Source organism: Curcuma longa, chromosome 20, assembly GCF_044706935.1.
Source record: "Curcuma longa cultivar G26 ecotype Majalengka, Jawa Barat chromosome 20, ITB_CL_G26_1.1, whole genome shotgun sequence".
Classification (NCBI taxonomy): Eukaryota; Viridiplantae; Streptophyta; class Magnoliopsida; order Zingiberales; family Zingiberaceae; genus Curcuma; species Curcuma longa.
Genome location: NC_133880.1, coordinates 304,915 through 314,290, shown reverse-complemented (window position 1 = coordinate 314,290; position 9,376 = coordinate 304,915).

Sequence of the window (9,376 nt, the reverse complement as noted above, 5' to 3'; positions counted from 1 at the left end):
CACTCGAAAAATGATAAAGGTACCACACAGCAAACGGTAGGAGTTCGGGGCCAATTGGGATAAGGAGAAGCGGAAATAATTGGCTAGGTCGTGGAAGGGCTGGGGAAGCGGAAAACGCAAACCCGCTTCCAACTGCCCTTGGAAGAAGGTGACATAACCCGGAGGAGGATCATGGGGTCGCTGAAGGGAGGTAGGCACCCTAATTAGATGATCGTTAGGGATACCGTAGCGGTCCCGAAGCAGCACCGCATCGTCTGAGCGTAACAAAGAGGTCTCAGCCTCGTACCAAGGGACTAGGGCTCCCATAAGAATGCAAGAAGAGTAAAACAGTAGGATAGATAAAGAAACACAAGCGGAGGAAGGAAAAAGCGGAGAAGAAGCCGATCGATGCGGAAGAAGAGGAAAAAGAACGAAGACCCTAGGGCTTGGCAACAGAACAAAGCGAAACACGTCCTAAATCAGATAGTAGACTTACGAGGAGAAGCAGACATGGTCGAAGGAGAGGAAATCAAGGAGCGGAAGGAACGCGAACAAGATCGGAGGGAAATCAGAGCACAAGAAAACGCGGGAGTTAGGGTTCGAAGTGGCAAGTAAAGAAGAAGACGACGAAACGTGGGGGGTATAAGGCGAACGGTCGAACAATCAGGACCGTTGATAGATAAATCAAAGCAATCGGCGAAATGAACGGTGGTCAATCCAGGCCGCGGGACTCAAAAATCAACGGAGGAAATTAAACAAATGCAATAATCGTAACTGACCGGAAAGGCGAAGTGAATCAAACTCGAGTTCAGTCAGTCGAACTACGTCTCCTTCAACTAAACTAGGTTGGGAGGCTTGTGATCCGGATGGAATGACGTGGGCAAACACGTAGGATAAAAGAGTCCCACATAGGACACGTGGAAAGGACGTGGTGGCCAATAAGAAGAACCCAATTCCCCCGAGAGGAGAAGAGGGTGGATTAAACCCAGGTCTTAGGCAGAGGAGATATCTCCCCAGTATTATGGCTGAGAAATCCCGCTAACTGCCCTAACCTGCTCGCATGGCCCACCTAGCTTCAAGGTCGGCACCTACCTTTACCCGTAAGGTCGGCACCTACCTTTACCCGTAAGGTCGGCACCTACTTCAGTATCTCATATGAGCCCCCACAACTGGGGTTAACGTCTTACTCCACGAACTGACCTCATTGTCACAAGATCAATACATAACCTAAGTCCGTAACCGAGCTCGGCGCACCTGGCTAAAGTCCTCATAGAGTGGTCGCAGAATCTGACCTCGCTATTGGATCCTATATCCCACCTAGCATCACTCTTCAAGCTCAACAACACATAAAACACCCGGGCCTACCTGCCAGCCAGAGAAAAAAGGACCAATATGCCCGTCACAGTCCTGCAGACCTCAAGGTTCTAAGCCGATCGCACGACCAGGTCGTCGCATTGCATGCCGACCTCATAGCTTGGTCGCCACACCAGGTGTCGATCTCATGACTTGGTTGCCGCACCATAAGCCGACTTCATGACCAGATCGTCGCATCACAGGCCGACCTCATAGCTCGGTTGTCGCATCGTATGCCGACCTCATAACCTGGTTGCAGCATCTTATGCATACCTCGACGAGAGGACTCCATATTGATCTCTTCTGTCATGAAGCACAAAAAGAGATCGGAAGGGACCCCGCCTATCTCATCTACACGGTTGAGAATACTTTGCACCAATGCATCTCAACCGTCCATATCGGTCACTCTCGACGCGGAGATGATACTAACCGATTGATGTCACGACTTCTTCACAAAACTAATCCAAAGGAGGCAATTTGGATAACCAAATCTCACTACTTGGTCCAGTATAATCGCAACCCTTTAAAGAAGATAAGATATACAGAAGAGCCGTCTGATCTGCAGAATCTATCACACATCAGATCCTGAGATTCTGCCATCTCCTCCAATCACAGACAGTCAGATCTGAAGGTATCGCTCTCCCTCGCCCTATATAAACCTCTCAGATATGGCATTCCGCCCATCTTGACTCCAGGGGAGACACTTACATTTTTCTCTCGATCTGACTTGAGCGTCGGAGTGGCCACGCCGGGATCCCTCGGCGCCCAGCTAATCCGTGCGTTCAGTGCCCCCTTTACAGGTCCTTTCTCCTTCGCTGTGGAAATATCGGGTAACGCGGCCTCCCCCCTGTCTGGTGATTCAGCTGTCGTCTCGCCCCAAGTCCTCCGTTGGCACGATCGTGCTTAATAGGCATGGCTTTAAACATGTATTGATCTAGAAAAGAGGCACGATCGTGCCTCATAGGCACGGTCCGAAGCTGGTTTTAATCTATAAAATGGGCATGGTCGTGCCTTGTAGGCACAGCTCCAGCTTGTGGTGCTTCTATTATAGGGACACGGTCGTGCCTTGTAGGCACGGCCCGTGGTCTGGTTGACTCAGAATTGAGGGCACGATCGTGCTTTGTGGCATGGCCTAGAGCAGCTGATCATCTGCAAGGATGGCACGACCGTGTTTGGTGAACACGGTAGCTCGGGTGATCAAGGTTGTCAAACTCGCGATTCCAGTGTCGACTCGGTTAGGGGTGCACAAACTCGTATCGTAAATTCGTATCGTAAACTCGTACGAGTTTACAGATAATCCAAAAAAGAGTTATAAAATGTCAAATAATATATATTTGATCATAACTTCATAAGAACAATCACTATTTCACATATCTAATAAAAAATCATAAACATAGTTATCAACAACATGCTTTCACATACAAAAAAAGACTAAACATGAAAATTTAACATGAAAAGATATGAAATTTTCAAAATTTATGTTTCAACATCAAGTTACAAAATGACAAATTTAAAATTTCATACAAAAATAGTCCAATAGATACACCAAATAAGCTTCCATTGTCCAAATTTGATAAAAGGAAACATCAAACAAAGATTTCCTTTGTTTATCGAGTTTACCGAGTTTGACCGAGTTGACTCGCGAGTTTACCGAGTTGACTTGCGAGTTTACGAGTTTACAAGGGGGGCCCGATTTTAAGCTGATTCAACACGGAATTGAAATAATAGTTCGTAAACTCGTAAACTCGCCGAGTTGACTCGCGATTTTGACAACCTTGTGGGTGATCAAGCACGGTCGTGCCTTGTAGGCACGGTCATGCCTTTCCTTCTATTGTTCTTTCTCCATTTCACCTTATTTTGATATAAATTCCGTCCTGCAAATATATAAGTACGAGAGCAGACCTCTAAACTAGGAAATAGAGAAAATATGCCTAATGCATGAATAAAGAGTTTGACAAACATAAAATATCATCATGAAATGCATAAAGATGTGCAATAAAAGTAGTAAAAATATATGTATACCTTACGCACATCATCTTTACACTTAACCGCGTTCCATTTAAAGTCATCATAAAGACACCATATACGATATGGAATGGGAAGAATCTCAAAATATCTTTTATGAAGATTTGAGATTGTGAGGCTTACATTCGATGTCAAATCTCAAACAAGCTAGGCTCTAAATCAGATAAGTGCTACTTTGTAGGATATCCCAAGGAAATAATGGAATACTACTTTTACAATCTCATATAAGGCAAAGTATTTGTCACAAGAAATGATATTTTTCTAGAAAGAGAGTTCATTTCTAGAGGAACTAGCGGGAGTAAAATCCATCTTGAAGAAGATACAGATAGCACTGAGGTCTCGATAGAAATTGAACAGACATCACAAAGTATTGTGGATGATGAGATTGTTGTACAATAAGATATGAAGCAACAAACTGTTCAAGTAGACCAACCTCTTCGTAGGTTTGATAGGATACATCGTCAGCCTGAGAGATATTCATTTCTCTTGTCTGACTATAATGACGTTATGCTGAACGTGCCTACATCCTATCAAGAAGCTATGATGAGCCCAGATTCTGAGAAATGGCTAGAGGCTATGAGGTCCGAAATGGAATCCATGTACACTAATCAAGTATGAACTTTGGTTGATTCACCTGAAGGGTTAAACTCATTGGATATAAGTGGATCTTTAAGAGAAAGACTGACATGGATGGTCTTTATGCATACCTATAAAGGGCGATTGGTAGCTAAAGGTTTCAGGCAGATTCATGGTATTGACTATGATGAAACTTTTTCACCAGTTGCGATGCTTAAGTCTATTCGGATCATGCTTGCTATTGCAGCTTATCATGATTATGAGATCTGGAAGATAGATGTCAAAATTACGTTTCTGAATGGAAACCTACTCGAGGATGTGTACATGACACAACCTGAGGATTTTGTAGATCCAAAGTATGCTGGAAAGGTATGCAAGCTGTAAAGGTCCATCTATGGGCTAAAGCAAGCTTCTCAAAGTTGGAATCTTTGATTCGATGATGCAATCAAAACGTTTGGTTTCATCAAGAATGAAGACGAACCCTGTGTCTATAAGAGGGTTAGTGGGAGCACAGTTATCTTTCTAAGAAGAATCAACTTTAGATTCTTGAGTAAAAAGATGAGTGCACTTGATAGTCAATTGAGAAATTATGAAAAAGAGTTGATTGAATCAGCTGACGTTGCATCAAACCTGAAGGATAAGCTAGCAGCAACTCTTATGGAAGTACAGATATTTGAGGCAATCATCCAGCATCTGCAAAGAAATTTTGTTGAATTCATTACTGTAAATGAATGTTTAACCAGGGAAAATCTCAACCTATCTTAGGATTTGACAAAAATGATGCTAATGTATGAAGCTCTAGTAAAATATACGGATGTAAAAGTCCATGTTGCAGCACTTAGAGTTACAGAAAAGGAATCTGAAGTTAGAGAATCGCATGAGAAGTTAGAAAATCTTGAACAGCAAAAGGCACTATACGAAGATAAGGCAGTTGAAGTCAACAAAACCGTTGCTTGGCTAAAGGCAGAGCTAGCTGGAAGAAAATGCAATGAAATTGGTATTCCTAAAGAACCAAGTAGAGGAGCTTAACCAGAAGGTTTCAGAATCTGATTTGAAGTTTGAAATGATGACTGACACAAATTCAGAGCTTCAGACTGTGTTGGAAGCCTATCAGCTCAAACTTGAAGAACTAAACCTGTTATTCAACTTGAATCATGCAGAGATGGAAGCAACTGCTGCTCAACTTGCTTCTTATGAAAAAGTCATCTGTAAATTAGAGGATGATAATTCAGGATTGCTGGAACTCAAGTCTGCAACTGAAATTTGTCTCAATAATACTGAGCTCCAACTGCATGAAACTATTAGAAAACTTGAAGAAAAAGATTCTGAACTAGGGACTTGAATGACAAGATGATTGAGCTTGAAACTCAAGTGAGTAATTATGAAGAGCAGTTAAGTGAAGCAGCTGCCCTTGCATCAGTTTAATTTTGTTAAGTGCTACAAAAGTTATATTTTTATCAAATACATGTCTTTCTCTAACAGTTAACTACCTCCTTGAAAGAGAAAAACAAGCTTACTGAAATGCATCAAATGGAGATGAATACAAGACCTTGAGGGAATACAAGTCTTGATGAACACCCACATGGAAAATCTTGAAGCGGAGCTGGCTAATAAATCTCTTGTGGAAAATCAAGTTTCAGAGCTTGAACAGAAGCTATTAATTGCCAAGAGGAGTTATATGAAAGAGGTGAATTTTCTTCCTGGCAAATGTGCAGGGTTTATAGCAAAATTGCAGTCCGTAATGTACTTGATTTATCATACATTCTTTCTCAGGTTGAAGGCGTGGGAGTAACTTTGGAGAAGCAAACTTTACTAGCTTCTGAAATTAATGAGCACACCAGCAGACTTGAAGAAAGAGAGAACTTACAACAACTGAAGAAAGTTCAAAATGAATTATTTCTAACACAGAACCATAGAAGAGCAGGTGATTTTATATAATTACTTTACTATTCATCACGAGAGAAACTAGTCTCAATTATTAGGTTGGTTAATCTCCATTCAGTCATTCAATCAGTCATTTTGCCAGTATAGCCAAGATTTGAAGTTGTTCCTGGCCGTGTACTATTTTTTTTTTTATAGTGGTCCATTTTTTTCTATATCTCCTTTTTTCCGCTGAGATAAAAAATACAACTCTGTAGTACACAAAACAAGGAACAAATAATAGTAGCCAACTTGCAATAGTTGAAACACAATGTTATTGGTGTTTATGTAATCAAATTTAGAGTCAATGGTTGACGAACTGTTGCTTCAAATGACATTCAGACACATTCTCTATCAACCTGTTTCATGTCATTTCTGCATCTCTTTTCTCATTTTTTGGATCTCAATTTACATTTTCTTGTTATCTTTCTTGAAGCAAATATTTGCTTGCTCATTTGCACAACTTGCAGGTTAGACAAGGAAACAAGAAACATGCACTTATCAACGTAAATCTCACTGATTTGAGATATAGTCGTGGACAAACACGTGGAAATGAGTTGGATGTGAAGACAACAGTGAAAAACAAGGTAAAGTAACTTCTCTTTCAAAGAACATCACATGGATAAAAATTCAATAAATTGGCTCATCAATTTTGGAATCTCAATTGCATTCAACCTGCAGGTTCAGAAGGTAAGGTTTTGGACTGAGTTCCTCAACGTTGTTGTATAGGAGTGAAAGAGATAATGACTGCAATAGTCGGGTCAAAGATCAGCTCCCCTACATCCAATAACACACGATGATGAGGATCTTTCCAGATCCATGGCATTACAGTTCATCTCAGCAGTAGCTCTGCTGTCAATGATTGCAGGAATAATCTTCGGAAAAAAAATATTAGATTGATTATGTTAATCCTTTCTGAACAAAACAAACTTCTAATCAAGTCTTGAAGGAAGAACAAATGTGTTTTGTTGATGCATGGAACCCAAACTGTGTGGGTAAAAGTTGATTTTGCCATGTTTCTGCGTCTTTGTCATCGTATTTGAGATCAACATGCAGATGAAGGAGCATCTCGTCCAGCAAAAGTGGTGGCATATAGAATTTAACAGCACCTTGTTTGGTTTTATTGAGCCATGCCCTGTTTGCTACCAATAGCATTTGCCCCTTTTTTGTATTTTGAACATGTATTTAAAAGTATAATAAACTTTCTCCCCAAATGCTGTTTTGTTTGTTCAGTCCTTCGGTCTAATGTAATCAGTGGACATCTTTTGATTGTAAAGGGGTTCTGTGTTATTGTAATTTAAAAGAAAATTCATGAAAAATGTGGTGGAAGTTTTATCAGTTCTATGAATTTAGCATAACCTGTATAAATTTCATTAAATTTATTAGGCATTTAGGCGTTAAAAAAGAAGTCAACTACTTTAGAATTTTTCACATTATGTGAGATTCATTAATTCTAATTTAAGAATTTTAAATTATGCCAACCAAAACATAACATCTGTCCTTGTAATATAATATATTTTGGTTATGTTATATTGTATCAAATTATCTACCATGTAATAGTGTATTGTATTATTCTAATGATTATGTGGTTATCTGATTTTATCCTATCAATCTCGTTCTTTTAATTCGTCTAAATTCGAAATATAATTTATACATACTTTTAGGTTGGAATATTCATCCTTAACTGTATTATTCACTGTTGATTATGGGATCTTCTTTGCTATTTGTCCTCAACCATGAGTCTCCATCTGTGGATAAGATCCAACGTCAAAAAAGCAAAAAATATTTGTTCCATTAGTACGATCATAAACAAAAAATATGTTATTTATAAAAAAAAAATTTATCCCCTTAAAAATTTATAAAAGGTGGTAAAGGAAAACCAGAGACACGGAATGGAAGTAACAACTTGTGGTTTTGCATGCGTTGTACCATTTATGTATTCAAATTTGGATACGGCATGCAACTGAGTACCAGACAAACTGGATGGCAGCTTCCGTCCCGCACGCTACTGCTATAACCGAAAACACATCCATATTTTGTCTTATTTTTTTTATTATTTCTTTTGGATATGATTTGATCGAATTTGTCTAACCACATAGGTGCATTTTAAGATTTTTTATTTCATGTAATTAATTTTTATAATATTAAAATCACACAGTACATTTCCATGATACCTCTCTTACTTTCACTGCTCTTAAAATTTTTTTTATCAAATTTTTATTTTCAAATTAATTAAGAAAATTTAAAGAATTTTAAATCATTTCAAATTAAAATCAATATATTCTTATGACGTCGAATGAGATACATGGAATATTAATTTTGTTGATCGACTGTGAATATCGAAAATCAATCTTTTAAAATCTATTAATTCAGAAAAATATTAGAAGATAAGAAAATAAATGATATTATCAAAAATATTATTAAAATCAAAAAAATTTTAAACATCAACTAACAAGATGCTTATATAAATCTAAAATCCTAACTTATATTAAAAAAATCATAATAGAAAAAAGTTCTTAACAGACTCGAAATCCTAAAAAAATCTAAATGTACTTAAAATCCTCAAATATAAAAAATAAAAAATTTTAAAATTACTCTAAATATCAAAACTTCTAAAAATTATTAAAAATAAAAACTATCAAAAATAGTAATAAAAATTTTCAAATCCTTTTGCATCATTCTGGAAGTCTCATCTGAATTCAACAGTGCAAATTAAAAATAATAAATTTTTAAATGAGTATAGAAAAATTTAAAGAATAGATAAAAATTTTAAAAATAGTAAAAGGATCGAAGGAGCGTAATAACAGAAATGTGTGATATGATTTTGATATTATAAAAGTTAGATATGAGAAATTCTTAAATTTATGTGGGCTAAAATGCTTATTTTTTTAGGAAGATAAATAATTTTTTGTATATCACATGAGAATATATATATTAGATGCACGCAAAACGAAATACATGCATCTGGATTTTATGAAACATCCTCTCAATGTAAGGAGCATCTCTCTCAAATTGGTAGCGATTATGGAAATGCCATAATAAAATGACCATATAAGATATGCCCAAGTATCTAGCTTTAGTCAAGCGGTCTTTAATTGCTACACAAAAGAGTGAAATTGCTCTGGAGGAAAACCTCTAGCATTCGCGTGGAGATGGTCATCTTATTCGTAGTTGAAGCCAAGTCTTCACCTTGCTCCAAAGAGCAATGCTAATGGGGCATCTAAAGAAGATATGGTCCAATGATTCATTAATCCGCTTACATAATGGATAGGTTTTGCATTCCACGTATTTCAGCTTGTCCTTACTGCGTAGGTGGCCCTGTGCTAGGATCCATAATGCAAATTGATGCTTTGGCAGAAGGTAGGGCTTCTATATAGCCTTCATCCATATCTTGGGCTCGCTTCAAGGCTCGAAGAAGTTATAAGAAGCTGCTGCCCTCGCTGAACAGAACTGGACCAAGTGAATGTTGGGATCGGTGCGTTCGCTAGAGGGGATGAATAGTGATTCTTCGAATTTTCTACGA